Here is a 25122-nt window from a genome sequence, read left to right on the forward strand (position 1 = left end):
ACAGCTCAACTGCATGGCTCTTCAGCAATCGTAGATGCAGGTGTGTTTTTAGGGTACAGCAAAGCACGATTCAGTGAGTGGTGAAGTGCTTGCAAATGCAAGGTGGTCACTTTGAACATCTTAAGTGAATGTTTCTTGTACATGTACAAACCAGCTCTGTGAAGATAAGCCTGGACATCAAATGTACAGAATGGAATTATTGTGCTTAGCATAGGTTGCAATTTAGTGTTGCCTACCTACTGAATTTTTTGTGCCTCAAGGATACAGACAGTGTTACTATATCCACTTTTATTTTCTATTGGCTTTATTTATGTCATGATGAAACAAAGTGGTCGTATACATCTGTAATTAGTTCATGTTATGTCTTAATATTTAAAGGTAACAGAAGCAGAAAGAAATACACAACATACTACATTGTGGATGTGAAAAATGGATACAATTTGATGCTTCAATTGGAGAAAAAAGAAAGTTGGGTGTGAATGCAACTGGAACAACGGGAAGTCCAGATATCTGTTCCCCATGGCATTGCTTCAGTGAGGTAATGGGACAGTTCTGGCACAGCACAGAGTTCATTCTACCTATTCTTGGCCATGTAGCATGCACTTACACCACTGTCAGAACCTTGTTTTTTAAATCACAATTCCATTAAACATATATGAGGGCTAGGTTTTGCTCGATACACTTTTGTTTTCTATTGCAGTCAGGAATCACATGCTGACTGCCAGGTGTGGTATTTATTCTTCACCCTATATATGCCTTAGGTAACTCTGGACAATATTTTGCATCAGTGTTGGCAGCTGATTATATGCAGTTCTTTAACATAAAAATTAGGTATAATTCCACTTATTTTCATTAAACTATAAAAAATGCAATAAAAATTGTGACAACTGTGAGCTATATTGTTAGGAAACATATCACATGTATATATCTAGACCTTCAAATAGCTTTTGACTCTGCAAACAAGCTGCTCAAAAAAAGTTTTACAGCACCCTCAGAATGTGAATAGATTCTTTTTTTTTAAATACATAGATATCTCTTTCTTTATGCTATTTGAATTACAGAACACTGTTATGCAGAATAACCTGCATAGATGGGTAAAAATAAACATGCATTTTCAGTTCAGTGAGCTGCTGATTGATTGACTGATTCATCACCATCATTCACTATGTTCTGTAGATACCATCAAGATGGAGATGTGGAACAGGTCAAGGTATACATTAAAAAAGACAAGAGGAAACTGTTGAAACTTAATCTGTACGCTGTATTAATAATGAACTGTCACTATACAGCTTAATGCAATTTGTGCTTAGGTCATCTAAATTTAATCAAGTAATTTTGAAGGAAAGCAGTTACATTAAAAAAAAAAGCTGCAGCCTTAACAGAACTTTTCAATCTCTGACTCTAGATATATGGATAACTCCTAGAAAGAATGACTAATGATGTATATTTTTGATTTTCTTTTGAATTGGTAGCGATTCTCAATTGCTTACTGTGTGTTGTATGGGAGCTTGTTGAATATCTGCCTGCCACAGCACATATCTCCATTCTGAATCCTAGACAAGGAGCACATGAAAACTGTTTTGTGTCTTGCATTATAGCTGTATAAATCACAGTTCAGCTGAAACTGATTTTTATTATCAACAAAAAGAAATGTGTTGGGAAGTGAGTGTAAATAATTCCAAGAGCATTAAAAAGACTGCTGCAAGAGGCACTGGTATCTACTGTACACGACATTCCTACTGTTCACTTCTGCTGAATAACATTTTATTTGATGTAAGTGCAGTGGCCCAAAAGATGGTTCCATTAAACAGGGAATGAAAATATGAAAAGCAAGCCTATACTCTTGTCTTTAGGTCAACACAATGAGAGAAGGCCAAACACAGCTGTCTATCCAATGGGGAATGAAGTGATGCAACTCATGTACAATGTTCAACCTACCAGATTCGTTACAAGTGACATTTTGTGCTTAGGCAGGGTACCAATTGTCACTTTATGAAGATCTTTGACGTAGTGCTAGAAGGGGTATTACACTGTCATCATATTTTTCGTCAAAGTTCAAGATGGCTGACAACAACAACTTGTTATTAACCACAGCAGTTGCATATACCACAACTGCACTGTGTGCACATGCAGATGAGGAGCGGGGAAAAAAAGGAAACATACCTGGATGAAGCCATGGGTTTTACGACCACACGACAAAAACATTCAACAAGACTTGTTAAGTGAGCTTATAGTGGAGGACGTCGTCGTACATCAATTACTTAAGAATGGATGAGCATAGATTTCTGTATGTGCTCAGTGAAGTGTTTCCTCATATCACAAAGCACAATATTCACTTAAGAACTGCTACATTTGCAGAAGACAGGCTCACTGTAACACTCCGATTCCTTGCTACAGGAGAGGGTTAGGTTAGGTCAAGTCAGGTCTCCAATCTTCTTAATCTATTTTTGTATTCAGGGTGTCTCACGATGTTAAGCTCCTCATCAGCTTCATACATCTCTATTAATTTTGTAGTTGTCAGCACACACCAATTATATTTACCGGCAATGTTTATAAAAACACTACAGACGACAGAATGCTGCAGCGATGCTAGTGCTCCATGTGGTAACATGTCACATTGCAGTGAACAGAAGACAAGCGACTTCTTTGATCAAATATTGGACGACATTTGACAAAGTTCCCTATTACGCCATCAAATATCTTTGACAAAGAAATGTTATAGTGTAATACCGGCCTATGCAATCAATTTTAGGAGCCAACTGGGAAATTTGTGTTGACCTGGATAGTAATTCAGTGTCTCTACACAACCAAGATTGTCTCCAATTGCAAACAGTGCATAGCCTCCAGCACTGTGGTATTCAGAGGATAGCATCACGAATGGAACCCGTATCAATGCCATTGGGCTCTCTTCACCAATGAGTGCAGGATTTGTCTGACATCTGTTGCAGGAAAGATTGTAGGTGACCAAGTATCAGTGAATCCCTCAGGAACGCAGGCCTACGCATTCAGTAGGGAGATGGGTCAGCCATGTTTTTGGACCAGAATCACATGCATATGGAGTTTAATGGGCACTTTGTGACAACCCTGGTAGTTTATGCATCCATTCACGATGCTGACAAGGCAATCAGGGGTTTGTTTTATGAGAACTCTCAAGATAACGTGAGGAAATGGCAATTGAAAACAAAGTCTCGGTGCTTGGAAACTTAAACATTTAAAGTTCATGGAGAACTGAAGAGACAATGATATGTGCCAACAGAAACAAACATTAGATGACAGCGGAGAAAGGCTAACAGAGCTCTGTCAGCAAAATAAAGAGTAGACATGGATGTACAGACATCATATAAGGAGAATGGATGTAGAAAAGGGCACCCATACTTAGACAGGATATCTGATACACATAATCTCACGCATAAACAAACAGCTAATGGTACAGCGGCTTCATTAGTCTTTGTAGAGCTGCAACAAGCCTATGACACCATTCCACAAGAAAGGGTGTGGAGCAGCATGTTAAGTGTGGGTACATTGCATATACGTATTTAAGCTGTACAGCAGTTATATACAGGTTGTATGTAGTAGAAGCTTTAAACTAGGGAATATAGTTTCCCAGTCATTTCCAGTTTAATTTAAAATCTATCTAGACGTAAGTCCTAGGAGGTGGGGGGGGGCCCAAAAAAAAAAAAAAAAAAAAAAAAAAAAAAAAAAAAAAAAAAAAAAAAAAAAAGAAAAAAAAAAAAGAAAAAAGCTGCAGAATGTGAAGAACCATAGAAGATGAAACTTTGTACAACCTTCTTTTCTCTTACAATCAGGTTATTGTAGTTGGAGATATGGAGAACGTGAACTATATGCCACAAAAGCTCAGGAGGAACAAATATAGAAGACCGAGACAATTAATGGGCATAAAGCAAAGGATGTGATGGTTCCACCTCTGAGTATCAATGTCACCCAACAGCAAAATGTTCAATGTGTGTGAAATCTTATGAGACTTAACTGCTAAGGTCATCAGTCCCTAAGCTTACACACTACTTAACCTAAATTATCCTAAGGACAAACACACACACCCATGCCTGAAGGAGGACTCAAACCTCCAACGGGACCACCTGCACAGTCCATGGCTGCAGCGCCTTAGACCGCTCGACTAATCCCGCGCGGCTTCACCCAACAGCAAAAGCACAGTTTATATGAAGTGAGGAATCTAGGACTATACAACAGCTTCCTATGCATGATTCCCAAAGGGACCGTGAATACAAGATTAGACTAATTACAGCACACACATAGGCATTTCAGCATTCATTCTTCCCATGCTGCCTATATAAATCTAAAAAAACAAAGATGATGTGACTTACCAAACGAAAGCGCTGGCATGTCGACAGACACACAAACAAACATACACACAAAATTCAAGCTTTCGCAACCAACGGTTGCTTCGTCAGGAAAGAGGGAAGGAGAGGGAAAGACGAAAGGATGTGGGTTTTAAGGGAGAGGATAAGGAGTCATTCCAATCCTGGGAGCGAAAAGACTTACCTTAGGGGGAAAAAAGGACAAATGTCTGCTTGTGTCTGTGTATGTGCGGATGGATATGTGTGTGTGTGTGCGAGTGTATACCTTTCCTTTTTTCCCCTTAGGTAAGTCTTTCCGCTCCCGGGATTCGAATGACTCCTTACCCTCTGCCTTAAAACCCACATCCTTTCGTCTTTCCCTCTTTCCTGACGAAGCAACCGTTGGTTGCGAAAGCTTGAATTTTGTGTGTATGTTTGTGTGTCTATCGACATGCCAGTGCTTTCGTTTGGTAAGTCACATCATCTATGTTTTTAGATATTTTTTCCCACGTGGAATGTTTCCCTCTGTTATATTCATAAAAAAACCAGTAAGATACAATGGGACGTATCCTCTGATATAGACTTCACAGTGGTTTTCAGAATGTGGATATTATCAAATAACAACACAGACATAGTTCAAAGACCAATATGACAAGTCAACTTTATTTTTTTAGGTATTATTTGAAGAATAATACAACAAAAGAGATTGTGGGGGACAATAATTGATAAATAAAAACAAAACAACTCTTATGGCTTGGCTATCTAGAAAGGATGGATGAAACAGATGGCCAAAATTAATTTATTTGTGGGCTGCACAAGGGATAAGAGAGAGAAGACATCCTCCTAGGAAGGTAGCTATAAGGCAATGGCAGCCAGTGACCTCCAGAAAGAAGATTAGTGGGGGAGAAATATGTGGAACATGGGAAAAGAGAAGCGCTGACATCTCTAAATAAACCTTGAGATTTGACGATCAAGTAAAATATTTCATACAGTAGCATCTGTTGAAATTTATGTTTGCACTCTAAATAATTTTTGCAAAAGTATCTTCATTCAAACAATTATCTTTTCCTAATTTCAGCGAATATTTATGTGAGAAAAAGATATTCTTTCAGAATATTCACAGGTATAATATGTTTTAGTAAACCAATATTTGTGTTCCAGTTAGTGAGTCTACAAATTTCATCAGCAAATTATGGTGAGACTAAAAGTTGCAAGTAACTTCAAGGAATAAGTTTTAAACCTAGTCTCCTCTTGTCGGAACAGATATTATTTTGTTTCATGTTAATCATTTCTGTTCTTAATAGGAACTTATAATCTTTGTTGTGGAACAGATCCAGAAATTAAAACAAAGATATATGCTTACTGTTCTGCAAAACACTGCTTCAGCCACAATGCAGCGACAATGTGAATGCCATTCTTCCTAATCAGCCAGCTGCTGTTCATAATAAGCTAGAAATTGCTGTGACTGCTATAAAGTGATTGGGTGTGATCAGAGGACTACTGAGAGAAACGTGACACAGACAGCAACAGTACCTCAAGAGCTATCCTCTTCTGTGGATATTTTTCTTCTGAGGAAAGTACAGGACCCATCACTATTCATTCACTTGACTGTGAGCGGTTTGTCAGACTATGTGATCAGAAGTATCTGGACACCTGGCTGAAAATGACTTACAGGTTCGTGGCGTCCTCCATTGGTAATGATGAAATTCAGTATAGTGTTGGCCCACCCTTAGCCTTGATGACAGATTCCACTCTCACAGGCACACGTTCAATCAGGTGCTGGTAGGTTTATTGGGGAATGGCAGCTCATTATTCACTGAGTGCTGCACTGAGGAGAGGTATCGATGTCAGTCAGTGAGGCCTGGCACGAAGTTGGTGTTCCAAAACATCCCAAAGGTGTTCTATAGGATTAAGGTAAGGACTCTGTGCAGGCCAGTCCATTACAGGGGTGTTATTGTCATGTAACCACTCTGCTACAGGCTGTGCATTTTGAACAGAAGCAATCATCATACCCGATTGCTCTTGAACAGTGGGAAGCAAGAAGGTGCTTAAAACACAGTGTAAGCCTGTACTGTGATAGTGCCATGCAAGACAACAAGGGGTGCACGCCCCCCCATGAAAAACATGATCACACCATAACACCACCGCATCCGAATTTTACCGTTGGCACTACACATGCTGACAGATGTCTTTCACCAGGCATTCGCCATACTCACACCCTGCCATCGGATCACCACATTGCGTACCATGATTCGTCACTTCACACATTTTTTTGTACTGTTCGAATGTCCAATGTTTATGCTCCTTACACCAAGCAAGGCATCGTTTGGTATTTACTGGTGTGATGTAGGGGTCCTTAAATCTTTGACAGTTTGAACATACAATGAATACTAGCACCTGTTAGGAAAATGGGGGCAAGGGATCAGAAGGATCACCTTGTGCACACAGTGCGACATATTGAAGAGACCTTTTCTGAAAGCCACTGAGAGAGCAGCATAGATTGGAACAAACAATCTGTTAACCATACGACGACTTTCTAATTAAGTAAATCTCTTTCAAGTCTAGATAATGACAACTGTGATGCCAACAAATTATTGTAAGATCAAAATAAAGGCTCCCTAGAGATGAGACTACAGTAGAGTCCCATTAATCCGAACTAATTGGGACCGGATCTTGTTCGGATTAGCCGGAATTACGGCGACAAATTTCTAGAATGAAGTATACCAAGCAGATAAATAAGTACACCATGGTAACAAATGGGAACAAGTATGGGAACAATGGCTCACTCTCACTCCCTGCCCTTGTTGTTGTGCATTTTTGAGACCTTTGTAGTGTCTGAGGTCAGTGCACTGCCAGCCGGCTCGCAAAGCATTTGATTATGTTAGTTATGGATCGCTGGCACATGTAACAGTTGTATTGTATTCGTTCAGGTGTAGCGGTGTACATATTTTCGTCATGCGTACACAGAAAAAAACAAGGTTAACTCTCATAGAAAAACTGAATGCTTTGAAGTGGGTAGACAATGGTTAGAAGATATCTAAACTGGCAACGGAACTGGGTAAAGCAACCATTTGTGATTTGAAGAAGAACCAGTAAAGCTTGAACAGTTCTGTGCAATGTCTTCGGGAAAACCACTTGAAATTTGGAAGACTTTGAAACAGTCCCAGTATGCTAAAGTGGATGAAGCTCTTTTCCTTTGTTTACGCAGAAAAGAGAAAGGGGAACTCCTTTGAGTGGAGCACTGGTTCAGGAGAAGGCTGTTTGCCTGAAGAAGTTAATGAATGGTGATGAGTCTTTTAGTGTGAGTATGGGTTGGTTGGACAGATTCAAAAAACATCATGGAATCCGTCAGCTAACAAATACTAGAGAGCAGCTTTCTTTCTCCTGTGATGCAGTGAAGGAATACTTGGGTGAGTTTGAAAAAATGATAAGAGAGGGAAGGTATTCTCCACAACAAATTTATAACCGGGACGAGACTGGCCTTATTTTTAGGGCATTGCCAACAAAAATCCCTGCATCAAAAGCAGAAGACCATGCTCCTGGTTTTAAAATGTGCAAAGATCGTGTGACTTTATTAGGGTGCAGCAATGCTGCTGGTAATCCCAAGCTGCGTTTAATGCTGATCGGCAAATCTGCTAGGCCCAGAGCTTTTAAAAACTGCAGAATGAAGTCCCTGGCTGTAAATTATCACAACCAGAAAAAACTATGGATTGATGGTAAGCTGTTCAAAGAATGGTTTCAGAGAGATTTTGTTCCCTCTGTTCAACAGTTTTCTAAGGAAAATCAGTCTCCCCGTGCAACCCTTTTGATTGATAACATACCATCTCACCCCAGCACTGAGGAATTATGTGATGGAGAAATTGTGGCAAAGTTTTTGCTGCCGAATGTTACACCACATCTACAGCCGATGGACTTGGGCATACTGCAGACATGAAAACCGATTCATAGAAAACAATTTTTAAGAATGCTGATCCAAGATGATAGCATTCCTTTAGTGGACAAAATAAAAAAGACCAATGTATTGTATTGTATTGTATATCTATTGGTCCTGTGAATCATACACTGTACAGGGGTACATAATGATATAGGACAAGTCAAATAATTTGCAATAAAGTGTAACAGAAAAAACTGTTGTATGGTTTTCAGTATATAGCAATATAACATACGGGAATAACATTTCACAAATACACAAATTTTACACGCACACATTTCATACTTTTGGCCTTGATTATACAGCCACACACATATATGTAATAGACCACATATAATAACTGATAAATCTACATGTACACATTTCTTATTTTGGCCTTAATTGTATAAACTAAATTTTTCACATATTTACATTGTAGATAAAAATTCATCAACACTATAGTAGCAATTCTGTAGCATGTAGTCACTCACTGCAGTTTTGAATTTATGCATGCTAGTTATTGCCTTAATTTCTTTAGGTAGTTTGTTATACAGTTTTTTTCCTGCTTGAAGGGTCCTTTTTGTTTTAGTGTTGTAGGCCTATGTGAAAACTGCATATGTAAATCTTGATTATTCCTTGTGTTGTATGAATGGATATTTTGTTTTTTTGGAGCAATCTTGCTATTTTCATCTACGATTTACCTTATAAACATTATTGTTTCTAGGATATATAGGCATGGCAATGGAAGAATATGAAGCTTTTTAAATGAGGGTTTGCATGAAGATCGAGGTGCTGAGCCTTCCATGGCTCCTATAATTCTTTTTTGTGCAATAAAACAGCTTTTGCTGGGTGGTGAATTTCCCCAGCAAATTAAACTATATCTTAGTAGTGATTATGCTTCGGCATAATACACATTTTTTATGGCTTGCATAGATGTGCATCCAGCAAGAATTTTTATACTATAACAAATGGTATTTAATTTACTACATAGGCATTGTGTGTGTTTCTGCCATCTTGGATCCAAACTCCCAAAAATTTGGTGGTATTTACAATTTCAAGTCTTTTGCCTAACAGTTCTATGGTTGCAGTTAAAGGCTGTTTATTCTGCACTGTGTGTAGATGCATAGTGTTTGTTTTATGTGTGTTTATTATTAAGTTGTTCATTGCGAACCATTCTGATACATGAGTAGTGCTCTTTTTTATTTCATTTTGGAGCTCTTCTGGGGTCTTTCCTTTGATAAGTATATTTGTATCATCGGCATATTTAATGTATTTATAGTTAGGGCTGGATGGTTCCAGGTCATTTACAAACAGCAAGAACAGGATTGGTCCCAGTACGGAACCCTGCGGCACACCGTATTTAACACACTGTTTTTCTGATTGATAGGAAGTTAAATTTTTTCCTTGTTTGTACATGACTTTACCCATTCATAGGCTGGGCCTCTGACAGCAACATTTTCTAGCTTTCTAAGCAATAGACCATGGTTAATGATGTCAAATGTTTTTGAAAGATCTGGGAATATTGCTGCTATGTGTTCTTTTTTATCTAATGCATTTAAAGCTTCATTTAAGAAATCAATAATAGCCGTCTCAGTGGATTTACATTTTCAGAAACCATGCTGTGCAGCCGAGAAAAGTTTATTTTTTTCAATGAAATCTACAAGTCTTTTATAAAAGATTTTTTCAATTATTTTAGAAAAAACAGATAGTAGAGAGACTGGCCTATAATTTGTTATATCTGTTTTTTCACCCTTTTTGAACAATGGCTTCACTTTAGCTATTTTTAGCCTTTCTGGGAAGATTCCCTGAGAGAGTGAACTATTGCATATGTCTACCATGGGCTTAACTACTAAGGGTGCATATTTTTTTAATGATATGGTCTGGTATGTTGTCAGTACCAGAGGAAAATTTTGATTTTAGCTCCCATATTGTTTTTAGCATTTCCTGTTCATCTGTTGGGTATAGGAAGATAGACATGTTACTAGGGATAGTTTTAATCTGATTTGCAGTGACAGCATTTTGAAAGTTTTGCTTCACCAGAATCTCAGCTGCCTCAGAGGAATAAGAGTTAAAATTATTTGCTATCTGCTGGGGATCAGATATTACAGAAGTGTTTTCATTCAGTTTGATATTATGGTTTTCTCTCCGTTTTACTCCTGTTTCATGCCTTACAATCTCCCATATGGCTTTCATTTTATTTTGTGCATTTGCTATGAAGGAACTATTTGCCATTCTTTTTGCTTCTTTTATGACTTTAGTGAAAATCTTTTTGTAATTCTTAAAATAGGAATATTTTCAGATCCTTTTTTGTGACTGTCTTGTTATGGAGTGGAAAGCAAAGCTCTAAATAATAGCTAAAACTATTTAGGAATTTGTTGAACTTATCATTTGTACTTTTACATTCATATATGTCTTCCCAAGTTTCTTTACACAGATAGTTAAGGAAATGTTGTATATTCTGGTCATTATACTTCCTAGATGTAGTAGTTAGACATTCAGTTGAACTAAACAGTTTTCCTAATCTTATACTAATTTCTTGGGCTGTGTGGTCCCCAAAGCCTGTATTGTGGGTTTGTGTTGTATGTTTCAAGGGCACATTTGTAAATATTTGATCAAGGATTGTGGCTGAGGTTTTTGTGATGTGTGTTGGCGTTTCTATAGTAGCCTTTAAATTGAAAGTTGCTAAGAGGTTCGGTAAAGCAGTTTTTTGATTAGACTCAGTTGCGAAGTCAATGTTGAAATCCCCACATATAATTAGTTTTCTATTTTTTTGTGTAGTCTTGTGTAAGATATTTTCAAGGTTCGGTAACATGATGTTAAGGATGCTGTTTATTGGGCCGCTGAGGCATGGCAAAATATTTCAGAAAATACTCTGAGAAAAGCATGGAGAAAACTGTGGACATCTCTTGAATTTCAGGACAACCTAGTTGAAAAGGATGACGAAAATCTATTAAAAATGATACATACAATCCCTGGTTGTGAAGAAGCTAGTGGAGGAGATGTAGAGGAGTGGATGGCAGCGGATGGGGCATGTGTGGAGTACCATACTGACGTTGATTTAGTTGCTACTGTTGACTCTAGGCCAGGAAGAAGTGGACTGCTGTGACAGAAGTGACAAAGAGCTTGAAAGCAACAAAGGAGAGCTGGTACCACACAGTGATGCGCCAGAAGCCTTTGACCTTGCGCTACGATATCTGGAGCAACAGCCCACTGCTACACCTGCTGATTTGATGTTTATTATGCGATGGCGCAACTATGCGTCATATAACATACTGTCTTCATTACGCCAAAAAGACAATGACTGAGTTTTTGTCATCTAAAAAGTAGGGATAAAATGTCCGCTGTATTTTAGTAAGTTTGACAGCTTTTCTTTCATTGTTATGCATTGTTTAAACCTAATGTCTTCTTGTCAATTTTTCTATTACATGTTTACTGTACTGTGTAGATTAAAATAGTGTGTATGTACATCAGTTAACCACTCAGTTTTCCACACTAACATTTTTCATGTTCGGATTAACCGAACATTCGAATTACCAGGGTTCAGATTAGCAGGACTGCTGTATTAGGTTCCTAGTGATCAACTGCAGTGATCAACACAGTGATTTGCAGCAAAGTGTCAGAGTTTGAAGCATGCTTAATAAGCAATACAACTCATATAATACAGCATACAAAACTACAGTTAAAACCCAGAATTTACAGCAGTGATTTTTGGAGTGGTGGTGTGTTTGGCTCAGTAGACAAGAAACTCAAAACTCCCAAGACAGAAACTGAAGCTGTATTTGAGATTATTTGGGCAAGGCTCAGTATCAAGGGATTTTCTTAGAGACCAGCTGAGTAGCCTCAGACGTAATCGAAAACTTTCTAGAAGGCCTCAGTAACCTAGTTAAAGACTCAATAACATCATACCTAAACAAGGAATCTGAAACATTTAACTCTGGGCAAGGTCATGTAGAGGAAATGTGGCAGATGTTTGGAAGAATAGCTGACCACTCACTGGATAGGTATACCTAGCATAACAGCTGGTGACAGGTGGGACTCTAAATGGTATAAAGTCTCTGTAAGAACCTTCCAAAGAAACAGTGACTATTACATAATATATGGTGACATATAGGAATGGGAAAATTTTAAACATAACTTTATTTGATGCCATAATGTAATACAGTAATATAGTAAACTAATAGAAATTTCATCAGTCAACACTTTTTAAAACTTTTGTCATTATTAAGTGTAGTCCATTTTGTTGTAGACATTCAATATATCAATTCTAAAGACTCTGCAAAGTGCGGCACAATGAGTTCCCTGGAATGTTTTCCTCACACTGAGTCTTGAACATGGTAAAGTTTGTCTGGTACACGAGGTTCTTCAAATGTCCCCACAAAAAGCAGTCACAGACAGAGTTTTAAACATCAGGGCAGCCCAACCAATGTCAGCATTCTTTGGACTTATGTGAGCTTCATAGAAATGTTTCACGGTAGTCACAGACAGTCGAGCAGTGTGTGAAGTAGCCTCATCCTGTTGAAACCAGGTGAGCTGGATGTGAAGATTTGAAAGAGAATGGAACCTTGTAGCTAAAAATGTCTATCATGTTGCTATACCATTGAAATGTTATACTGATAGTGAAGCCACCTCCATCTTCAAAGAAGTAAAGGTCTATGACACCACAAGACACAATGGACAACATATAGTAAATTTAGCACTGAGTAATGGGCACTGGTCAAGTACAGAAAGATTTGTTTGTATCCAGTACTACATACTCTACTTATTCATGAATCCGCTGAGGTGAAAAATGGGCTGCATTCAACTTCCAAAAATTTTCATTTAAGTTAGCATCCTCTATGATTTTAGCCAAAAGATTTTCAGGAAAGTGTATGCACAAATCAGATTCATTAGCTTTTAGTTTTTGAACAGTCTGAAGCACATAAGGATGAAATTTGAGACTATGGAAGATTCTTTGCATGCTTAAAGTACGAGTCCTAATGATGAGGCAATTTTTTTGCACTGAATGATGAAGAATCTTGACCACTGCAGCTTGCACAATACAAGCCAAAACACTCTCTTCAAAGGTATGAACCCACATTCCGATTATGTGTGAACAAGGAACTTGATCGCAGGGCAGGTTCTCTTACTTGTGATAAAACACTCTTTATAGAGCTGTCACACTGCCACCATGTTGTTAACGTGTGCTCACAACAACCACACACTCTGCTCTTCTATAAATCTCCATTACTACTCCACAGTTTTACGTGTCCCTCTTCCCCTGCCTCACTTATTGAACATCTACACTCCTGCTAACACCAATGTTCCTGCTTCTCTATCACCCTGTATGTGTAGAACAAATAGAAGCATGTTATTCACACAAACTAAGTTGACACTCGTCGCAGTGGCCGATGGGAGTGACTGTAAATGGGAAATGCATTTGTAGTCTCTTCCATCAGCCACTGCACCAAGAGTAAACTTAGTTTGTGCAATTAGTACACAAGGAGAATCTAAATGAACTACCAAAGGAGAATATTCATCAGAAGAACTCTCACAGAACCTTAAGAAAATCTGATCTTAAGTCAAGGATATCAGTACCACAAATGTTGGTGACCATACACTCATCAATAACAGAGGAAGGGAAACCGCAGGTAGCAAAACAAAATGAGAAATGGTGAACTTTGTTTTCAAATGTTCCTTTACAAAGGGAAACCCAGTACTGCTCTAGTGTAATTTTAGGTAGCATGGCAAAAATTATATCAAAATTACTTAAGAGAGTATAATTCACACCTATCTACAAGAAGAATAGCAGAAGGGATCTGCAAAACTAGTCCAGTATCTTTGACATCCATTTATGACAGAATTTAAAACATATTCTGACCAGCTGAAAAATGCTCCTGTTTGTCAAAGATAGCAGAAGAATTAGGTACCTGATGAAGAAAGAACTGTATGTTACTTCAACCTTGGCCATCTCTAGAGGGCTGAACTTCACTTCTGTTCCAAACACAATACCAAAACAGGACATTAGCAGCTGTGTTGAAGAAGCAATTCATAGCCTGTCAGTCGAAAAGGCAGAGGAAATTAGGTGGGAAACTTGTAGGATCATTGATAAATCCTGACTTCGAAAATAAAATATGACAACAGCAGAAAACGGAGAGCACTATCATTGCTACAAGAAAATGGAAACACATCAGTTCCCTCCTGCTGACTCAAGAAATGTAATAGTTGTAATGTGTGCTGATAACTATTGACAGAAAATAAGCACTCTGCTGCAGGAAACTGAAGACGGACCAAACACCCAAGATGACAAGAAAAACAATAGGTTTGTTTCACAAATCAGCTCTAATGGAAGAAGATGTGAAGTGGCTTTATCCAAATGCACCATCACCTCCATGCTTGAAGAGATTGCCTAAAATTTAAAGGTGTACCACTGCCTTGTACAGTCAATATAATAAATGTACTCACATTTGGAGGGCCAAATATCTAAACTCACTTCTGAAGCCTATAGTGAGACACTGCAGTCATCACATGAACTGAACTGAATTTGTGGCCTTACTGAAAGACACAATTGCAGAAGGATGATCTACTGGTGAGCTTATACATAACATCTCTTTTCACATGTATCATTTCAAGATGTCTTAGTACTCTTAGCAGATTATTTTGAGCCCCAAACACTGTTTGAACATTTACTCACCACAACCTACTTCAAATAAGGAGGGGGGAGTTTTATGAACAAGTTGATGGGAGCAGCAATGGGCTTGCCACTTGCCCCTGGGACTGCCAATCTCTGTATGGAACACTTTTTGAGGAGATGGCACTAAAAACTGCACAACTCAAACCTAAAAACTTCTTCCGTTATGTGGATGACAACTGTATTCTGTGGAAACATGGCAGAGAGGCTCTGAATGAGTTGCTGGATCACTTGAACAGTGTTCATCAAAACATATAGTTCAAGATGGAGCTAGAATAGAATGACTGTCTTCCATTTTTGGACATTTGAAGAAACAGACAGTAACAGTACACTAGAACATGCAGTCTACAGAAAGTAGACCCACATAGATCTGTACCATCATGTAACGAGCTGTCATCGTCGGCACAGGGGTACACTTCGCTAATGATTCTAGTACACAGGGCATGTGTCATCTGTGGCAAAGATAGCACCCCCCCAAAGCAAAGCTGCTAAGCTTCACCAAAATACAGTGAAACGCAGATTAATTGTGAACTGATGCAAACAAATTATACAGCCAGGTAGAGAAAGAGGAAGAGAGATCCATCTTTATGCCGTATACTGGGCCTTCCTCAGCAAAATTACGAGAATCCTTGAGGTGTGTGGGGAGGGGTGACCCACTTATGAACATGAACACTAATGCGTATGTCTAGGGCCTAAAGATAAACCAGCAGTGGCAGAACACAGCTTCAACAAGGGACTCAGAAAACAGAAATGTTGTGCCGAGCTAGTGGCTTTTGGGAGAGCATCATCAAAGAATAAAGTAAGATAAGGTTCCATGACAACCCTGACAATGAGGTCTGCCAGCTAATTTTGGGGAGAGATTGGGGGGAGGGGAGACGGCCTCCTCTGAGGTACATATATGGGAGATCCAAACATTATTAACACTTCGACAGAAGATGAGAGAGCGACTCAGCAGAACATCACCAAATTTCAAAGCTGCTACTTGGATGGAAGCTTGAGAAGATTTCATCAGTGGTATATGCAGCAAAGTCTAAATTATTCTACAACTGAGTGATCCTCCCAGTTGTCAACAATCAATCACTGTTTGAAAATAACACTAACACACATAAATATAGTATTAGACAGAGGAATGTTTTATATAATCTATCAGTCAGTCATAAAACTCTTTGACTACCTACCCATTGATGTAAGGAATATTTTAACAGAGGGTAAAATTAACTCCAAACACAAAATGAAATTAATTTTGACAGCTCATACTTCTTAGAAGATTTTCTGAATGTGTAGTAGTATGGTGTATGTGGAAAAAATTAAATAAAATTGTTTTAAAAAAATCATGTAAACAACCAGTATGTTACTGAATTTTTTGCTGAGAAAGTGTACTCGAACTGACTAATTTCATATTATAGTGAGAGGTTGCAATTATGGTTTGTGGAACAAACAAACACACTCATATCCTGCTTTTAATTCAATTTGATCTTTATTTTATCCTCTGCACTTCTCATATATACCCCATTCATTTGATATTATTTCCTCTTCTTCCAGCTCCACAAGGTAAACTTTATTGCCTCTCAATAACAAATAGTATAGGCTGTTACGTTTCTGACAATTATATTGTTGAGTATTTACCCAATTTTGTGTAGCACAGGTATACTGTCTAAACCATGGTGACTACATTCTCTTAGAATTTACAACACTTTTAACAATGATTACTCTTTCAATCAATGGTTAATAAGAGCATTTAATTTTATTTGCAATATATTTGCTGAGATAAATGTTCTCTAATACTATAGTGTCAGTGAGCATCAACACAGCTAAAAATAAGTAATCATAATATTCAAATACAGAGATCAAAAGGCTATTTACAATTTGTACAGAAAGCAGATGGCAGTTATAAGAGTCGAGGGGTATGAAAGGAAAGCAGTGGTTGGGAAGGGAGTGAGACAGGGTTGTAGCCTATCCCCGATGTTATTCAATCTGTATATTGAGCAAGCAATAAAGGAAACAAAAGAAAAGTTCGGAGTAGGTATTAAAATCCATGGAGCAGAAATAAAAACGTTGAGGTTCGCCGATGACATTGTAATTCTGTCAGAGACAGCAAAGGACTTGGAAGAGCAGTTGAACGGAATGGACAGTGTCTTGAAAGGAGGGTATAAGATGAACATCAACAAAAGCAAAACGAGGATAATGGAATGTAGTCGAATTAAGTCGGGTGATGCTGAGGGAATTAGATTAGGAAATGAGACCCTTAAAGTAGTAAAGGAGTTTTGCTATTTGGGGGGGGGGGGGGGGGGGGGGCAAAATAACTGATGATGGTCGAAGTAGAGAGGATATAAAATGTAGACTGGCAATGGCAAGGAAAGCGTTTCTTAAGAAGAGAAATTTGTTAACATCGAGTATTGATTTAAGTGTCAGGAAGTCGTTTCTGAAAGTATTTGTATGGAGTGTAGCCATGTATGGAAGTGAAACGTGGACGATAAATAGCTTAGACAAGAAGAGAATAGAAGCTTTCGAAATGTGGTGCTACAGAAGAATGCTGAAGATTAGATGGGTTGATCACATAACTAATGAGGAGGTATTGAATAGAATTGGGGAGAGGAGCAGCTTGAGGCACAACTTGACTAGAAGAAGGGATTGGTTGGTAGGACATGTTCTGAGACATCGAGGGATCACCAATTTAGTATTGGAGGGCAGCGTGGAGGGTAAAAATCGTAGAGGGAGACCAAGAGATGAATACACTAAGCAGATTCAGGAGGATGTAGGTTGCAGTAGGTACTGGGAGATGAAGAAGCTTGCACAGGATAGAGTAGCATGGAGAGCTGCATCAAACCAGTCTCAGGACTGAAGACCACAACAATAACAATAATATTCAAAAAATGTATAAAAATTCTAACTTTGATTACCACGAATTACTTCCATCCAGTAAAGAGCTATTGAAATTGTGTACAAACCGAAAGATAATGCCAAACAATAATCAGTAACAAATATTATGGTGACTAATGGCATCGAATTGTAGTAGGATTTTGGAACATATACTGTGTTCCAAAATTATAAGATACTTTTGAAGATAATGACATTTTCACACATAACCAGATGGGACTCGGAAAAATGTCATTCTTGTGAAACACAACTGTCTTCTTCACTAGAAGTGATGCATGCTATTAACAGAAGACTTCAAGTCAATTCCATATTCCTAGCTTTCCAGTGTTCTTCCCAAGTGGCTTTTAATTTTGCATACACAGTTTTGTACGAGATTTACATCTACATCTATACTCTGCAAATCACCATGAGCTGCATGGCAGAGGGTTTGTCCCTTTGTACCAGTTATTAGGGTTTCTTCACATATGGAGAGCAGGGAGAATAATTGTTTGAATGCCTTTGTGCATCCAGTGATTATTCTAATCTTATGTTTGTGATATGTAGGGGAGTTGTAGCATATCCCTAGAGTAATCATTTGAAGCAGATTCTTTGAATTTTGTTAATAGAGTTTCCCAGGACAGTTTATGTCTGTCTTCGAGCAATATTCTAGGATGGGTCGCAACAGTGATTTGTAATTATCCCTACAAAGTGTTACACCTAGTATTTGTACGTGTTGACCGATAATAACGGCTCATTGTTATTATACTCATAGGATACTACGCTTTTTTTCATTACGCGAAATGCAAAATTTTACATTTCTGAACATTTAGAGCATGTTACCAATCTCTGCGGTAGATTGAAATCATATCAAGTTCTGTCTGAATATTTATGCAGCTTCTCTCAAATAGTACTTCATTACAGAAAACTGTATCATCTGCAAAAAAGCTTATTTTACTATTAACATTGTCTGCAGGATCATTAATATATAACATGAACAGCAAGGATACCAAAGCACTGCACCTGATGACTCCATCCAAGATAACATGCTGTGTCCTCCCTACCAGTAAGTCCTCAATCCAGTCACAAATTTCACTTAATTCCCCATATGATCATACTTCTGACAGTAAGTGTTGGTACAGTGATTTTCAGAAGTCAAGAAGTACTGCATCTAGCTAGTTGCCTTAATCCAAAGCTTTCAGTATGTCATGTGAGAAAAGTCCAAGTTGGGTTTCACATAATCGATGTTTTCGAACTCCATGCTGTTTGGCACTGAGGAGGTCATTCTGTTCAAGATACCTCATTTTGTTGGACCTCAGACGATGTTCTAAGATTCTCCAACAAATCACTGTCAATGATATTGGGCAGTAATTTTGTGAATCCCTTCTACTACCCTTGCTGTAGACAGCTGTGACCTGTACCTTTTTCCATAGTTCTTTGATTGAGGGATCTACAATAGATGTTAGTAGGGGCCTAACTCTGCGGCAAATTCAGTAGAGTCATGGATTCCATCGGGGCCTGGAGCTTTGTTCAGTTTTAACAATTTCAGCTCTTTCTCAACAGCATTGACACTAATGCTTATTTCATTCATATTTTCAGTGGTACAAGGATTAATTTGGATCAATTCTCCTTGGTTTTCCTTTGTAAAGGGGCATTTGAAAACAGAGTTAAGCATTTCAGCTTTGGCTTTGCTACCTTCAATTTCAAGTCCTGTCTCATTCACTAGGGACTGGACACTTAACAGCCTCTACATAAGACCAGAATTTCTTTGGATTTTGTGAAGTATCTTGACGATATTCTGCTCAGGTAATCAACGAAGACAATATGCATCGCCCTCTAGACAGCCAAATACATTTCATTCAGCATCTCCGTATCGGTAGCCCTATGCTTTGTTTTACACCTATTACGCAGTGACTGTGCACCATGGATGTTCCCACCCATCATGAACTGTTCTACTGGGTACATATCTACCCAGTGCACGATAAACTATTCTTTTAAACTTCAGCCAGTTCCTCTACTGGCACTGAAAGTTTCAAGTTCCTCATTGAGATATGACATTACTGATCTTTTATCTAGTTTACTGAACATAAATATCTTTCTGCTTGTTTTAATTGTATGTTGTATTTGCGTAATCATTGTTGCCACAACTGTGTCATGGTAACTGATACCAGTTTCAATGTGGACATCCTCAAAGACATAATTTGTATTTGCTGCCATTAGATCCAATGTATTTAGCTCATGGGTGGGGTTTCTAACTATCTTTTGTAGGTAGTTTTCAGAGAAGGTATTTAGTGAAGTGTCAAAGGAAGTCTTGTCACAACTACCACTAACAAAACTTATTTTCCCAATTAATAGTTGGATGATTAAATTCTCAACTGAGGATTACACTATGGCTGGGGTAACTAACATACATGTGAACTGAAAGTTTTCAGTTACTCAGGAGATGAGTCTGACGGGCAACAGAAAGATCCATATTTTATGCTCACCTCTAATACTGAGTATTGTCCAAACAATCTCACATGCAGCTTCAATTTCTATATTGGTGGATTTGAGTTTCGTGTGTACTGCAACACACCACCTCTGTTTCCCACTTGCCTATCCGTTTTATATACGTAGAAGCAACAGGATTTGTGACTTCCTCACAGAAAAGTCATAGTTTGCAATAACTAATGGGAAGTCATCTAGAGAAATCAAAGTTATATCTGTGTTGCCCAAGGAAGCGTTGAAGGCCCTTTATTATTAATTTACATTGAGGATTTAAGAGACACTCTGAGCAGCTCTCTCAGGCTGCAGATGATGCCATTGTTTATTATAAAAGTAATCAGAAGATCAAAATGAAAACTGTACAGCACAAAAAGTGGCCTGTTGGCCCTAAATAAAACTTATGAGGTTCTTCAGTTGAGTATTAAAAATTTACATTAAATCTCAGTTGTATACACTTTTCAGGAGTAATGTTGTGCAATATAGGATACTTCCCATATAGGACTGACTGGGGACACTGTGGGGGGAAGATTTCGAAGAAGAGTAGCTCAATTCGCATCATCATGAAATAGGGGAGAGCATGTCACAAATATGATGAGTGAAATGGGGTGGCAACTGTTGAAGCAAAGACTTTTTTGTGCTATGAGATCTTGTTCACAAAATTACAATCATAATTTTCCCCTCTGAATGTCAAATCAATTTGTTTACTCCCATCTAATACAAATGACAACTATGATAAAATAAGAGAAAACAGAGCTCTTTCACATAGATAGGTGTTTATTTTCTCCATGTGATATCCAAGAGTGGAATGGTCACGAAATAATCTTAAGGTGGTTCTATGAATTCTCTACTATCATCCAAGTGTGAGTGATTAAGAGAAATTTTATAGATGTAGTACTGAAATGTCTTCTTAAACTATTCCCAGCAGACAGAAAAACGAATAAAACATTTACATTTGACTTAGCTGTAACACTTATTGTGATATACTCTTGTTGCCATTCTACTCTTAAGACATCTTCCGTTTAATGCACAGACTGCCACATGCCTAGCAATGGATGTTTAACCGCCAGGTCAGGCACACGGCGTTAAGGCCTGAGGCTCTGCTGTGGCCGACAGTTCCATGATCAATATATTACAAGAAATGGCATTAATTTAACATTTTAATTTGCCAAGTGGAATTTTGTGGTCCACACTATCAGGCTTTGACAAGGTTGCAAAACAAAATATAATTTGTCTTGTTTAACAGTATCAGGACCTCATTTGTGAGACCTTACGTGGCTGTTTCTATGGACAATACCTTATGACAGCCAAACAGATGCAGTTCACGAGTTCTGGCCAGAAAAATGAGTCACTACACTATCAAAAGTTACAACCTAAAAAACATTTAAAAAGACTGGAACGGGTGAAATGAGTGAATAAAATGTGGTTTGTTTATCTTCAGTTTTGCTTATAGGCACCATACAGCACATTTAAATCAAAAAATAAATCAGCAAGTGTATGCAGAGTTCTATCTTAGACACATCAAGTCAACAATACTCCAGTAATTCACCAGAATGACAATCGCCACAGCAAGACTGCCAATCCCGATTGCCTTGTGAACCTCTTCATTTCCTTAGATGCTGTAGTTTGGAAATTTAAGTCTGTGGTGCACAGTGCCAGAAGTAGTAAATTCAATGCATTTGAATTTATCAGTTGGTGCAACATTTTAACACCACTTTCAAGAAGTAATCACCTTATTTGGCAAACAGCCACTTCAATTTATCATGTTAGTTATCTTCTGGGAACTCAAGATCATATAAATTATCTTGTGTTTGTATTATTTCAAATTGCCCTCTATTCCTGAAGTGATGCATCCCCCCCCCCCCCCCCCCCCCAGCATTGTACGCATGTGTGCCCCTTTTTTAAGTAATAGACTGGAGAATTTTACAAAACTTACAGCAGCAGTTTCAATGTCTCAACAGTTTGTCCTCTGAAATTAATAAAACTCACTCTTCCTAATACAGGAACTTTAAACACAGGTGATGACCACCCCTTGTCCTCAATCCTCTTCAGTTATCTCCTTGTTTGTTTTAGGTGGAAACAAGACATAGCACTGCAGAATTGTGTTGAACACTATGACTGCCATGATGCCACTGGCAACCAGCAAAGTGTCTTGTGCCTGATGCCATGTGCCCACTTTCAGCCACAGCATGGTGTCACTCTGTGCCTGCCAGTGAAATATCACTGAGTGTGGCAGTCAACGTGGTAATATTCCCATTTACACTATCTGCTTCACCAATATCTTCCCAGTTTTCTTCCTGTACTTTTTTTTAACACATTGACTGGTAGATACACAGTGTTCGATGTTTCACCACCAGGCCAGGACGTCTGTCACAGCTGTCTGCTGCCTCATGTAAACCATTAACAAAACACTGATCAAGTAATTTTCTGTAACAGTATATTGCTTCTATGATCTGAGCTTGTTGGCATATTTTATTACTAACATCTGATCATACAATTACCAGACTAGAATAAGCTGGCTGTAGTCATCACAATACTTAGTTCTAAAGAATCTATTGCATCTGTAATAGGTACTTCAATTACCACCAACATTCAAGAAGCTTGCAGTGTTTTAAACTTTGTTATCTAGTTGGGAAAAAACATTTAAAATTATGGACACTGGAAATGAAATTGTGTGAAGCAATTAATCTGATCACATGTGTACCTTACATTTTGAATTAACTCATGGAAGCTTGTATTCAGTTGACAAGGCTTTGCATATGACACTTGTACTTACTGCCTATAACTGAAAAGTCAGTCAAGTTTCGAGGCAAAATAAATGTGTATAACTGCTGAAGAAAGTACTCATTGCTGCATACAGTGAATACAACAAATTCAAAAGTGACTAAGGATGTATGAACAAAAATTTGTACCTAGGCTGCGATTTGAACTCTCATCTCCTGTTCACTAGGCAGTTTAGCTAACCACTATGCCACTCTGGCACAGTGGTTTTGTACAACTGCACAGACTACACTAGCACATAATGCTGGGGAAATATCTGAACTACATTACTTCAGAAGATCTCAGTTTTTATTAGAACATACATAGGTAATAATTTGTAACATATGCAATCATAATTACATATAATTATCAAATCTTTTCTAATCATTTTCATAAAGTAGCAGTTGGCCTTCTTAAAGTTATACTTAAAATGTGACCTCCTGGGAAGTTTTCAGTATCACTCACTGTTGGCTGCAATTTTTGAAACATACAAAGTGTCATTAGTGTGGGGGTTTCCATTTTTGTTATTTGTGTATGTACTTCAGTTATGGAAAGTTACAAACCACCCAAAAGTGTGTGTGAAGTCCCAAAGCAGTCATGTATCCCTACCAATCACCCATGAAACAGCTGTGTGGGATTGGCTATTTTTCCTCAATTTTGCTTGTTTCCATCCTTTAATTTCCATGATCACAAGTTCTCTATGTAAGCTATTCTAACAGAACAGAGCTTACTTTCACAAAGATCCAAGTCCAGAAGTATTCTCTTCCAAAACTGTCTGATTGCATTTGTTTGCTTTTATATAAAACAAACTTTAGCATAGGAATTAATAGAGGGAAACATTCCACATGGGAAAAATATACCTAAAAACAAAGATGATGTTACTTACCAAACGAAAGCACTGGCACGTCGATAGACACACAAACATACACACAAAATTCAAGCTTTCGCAACAAACTGTTGCCTCATCAGGAAAGACGAAAGGATGTGGGTTTTAAGGGAGAGGGTAAGGAGTCATTCCAATCCCGGGAGCGGAAAGATTTACCTTAGGGGGGAAAAAAGGACAGGCGCGCGCGCGCACACACACACACACACACACACACACACACACACACACACACACACACTTAAAGACGTGTGTGTGTGTGTGTGTGTGTGTGTGTGTGTGTGTGTGTGTGTGTACCCGTCCTTTTTTCCCCCTAAGGTAAGTCTTTCCGCTCCCGAGATCGGAATGACTCCTTACCCTCTCCCTTAAAACCCACATCCTTTCGTCTTTCCCTCTTTCCTGATGAGGCAACAGTTTGTTGCGAAAGCTTGAATTTTGTGTGTATCGACGTGCCAGCGCTTTCGTTTGGAAAGTCACACCTTTGTTTTTAGGTAAACTTTAGCATAGATGTGATTTCTCTCAAGCACCACATTATTTGCCGCAAAAATGTAAACTAGTTCAAAATCTACTACTGTGCAAGATTAAGCATCAGTTTTTGATGGAAAACAGTTGAAATTGTATTGCGAAGAAGATTGAAGTTTTCTGAAGTACCCAAAATTTTTGTATGTTACGGTAACTGACTTGACAAAATCAGTATTAAGATTTTACAACTTGTCTCAAAGAATGTTGTGTTTTATGAAAGATAATAGACAAATTCTTAACATTTACTCTATCAATCAAAATGTAGTACAAAATAAAAGTGAGCAAATGAAGGTTCCATTGGTCTTACCAGTTAGGTTTCCTTTCAGAATGACTGCAATCTTTATGACTTCTGGAGCTATCGTGCCTCAGCCTAGCTTTTGAATTTCCTTTTGTTCTCTACATTCAATCGTGTGACAGCAAAACACCACTGAATTACATACACTGCTTCAACTGTTTGGAAATCCAGGTCCTGTGTATTTTTTGCTGCGTATTCTAAGAGGAATTTGGGCAACAGTAACTGATCACTCATTTCCCTATCAAAGGCAATACTTTATACTTACAAAATAACTGATGAATATTGTAGTTAGTAAGTAGTATTGGCCAGTCGATTGTTTCTTGAATGCCACATGTTTGCTGTATTGCCTGTCCTATAGGAACATGCAGACTTCTGTCCAAGTGTTACTATTTTACAGCAGTCAATACTGCCTCCACTACCACAATCTGTTAATCA

At 38.2% G+C, this 25122-nt stretch overlaps 1 long non-coding RNA gene across 1 annotated transcript; it reads right to left on the bottom strand.

The window, feature by feature from the left end:
• Positions 1-273: 273 nt before the first annotated feature.
• LOC124549976 lies at positions 274-25122 on the bottom strand. Its single transcript, XR_006967719.1, has 2 exons — positions 24953-25122; positions 274-813 (listed from the first exon to the last, which is right to left on the bottom strand). It is a non-coding gene; the product is annotated as an uncharacterized LOC124549976 (long non-coding RNA).

This window comes from Schistocerca americana, chromosome 1, assembly GCF_021461395.2.
Source record: "Schistocerca americana isolate TAMUIC-IGC-003095 chromosome 1, iqSchAmer2.1, whole genome shotgun sequence".
Lineage (NCBI taxonomy): Eukaryota > Metazoa > Arthropoda > Insecta > Orthoptera > Acrididae > Schistocerca > Schistocerca americana.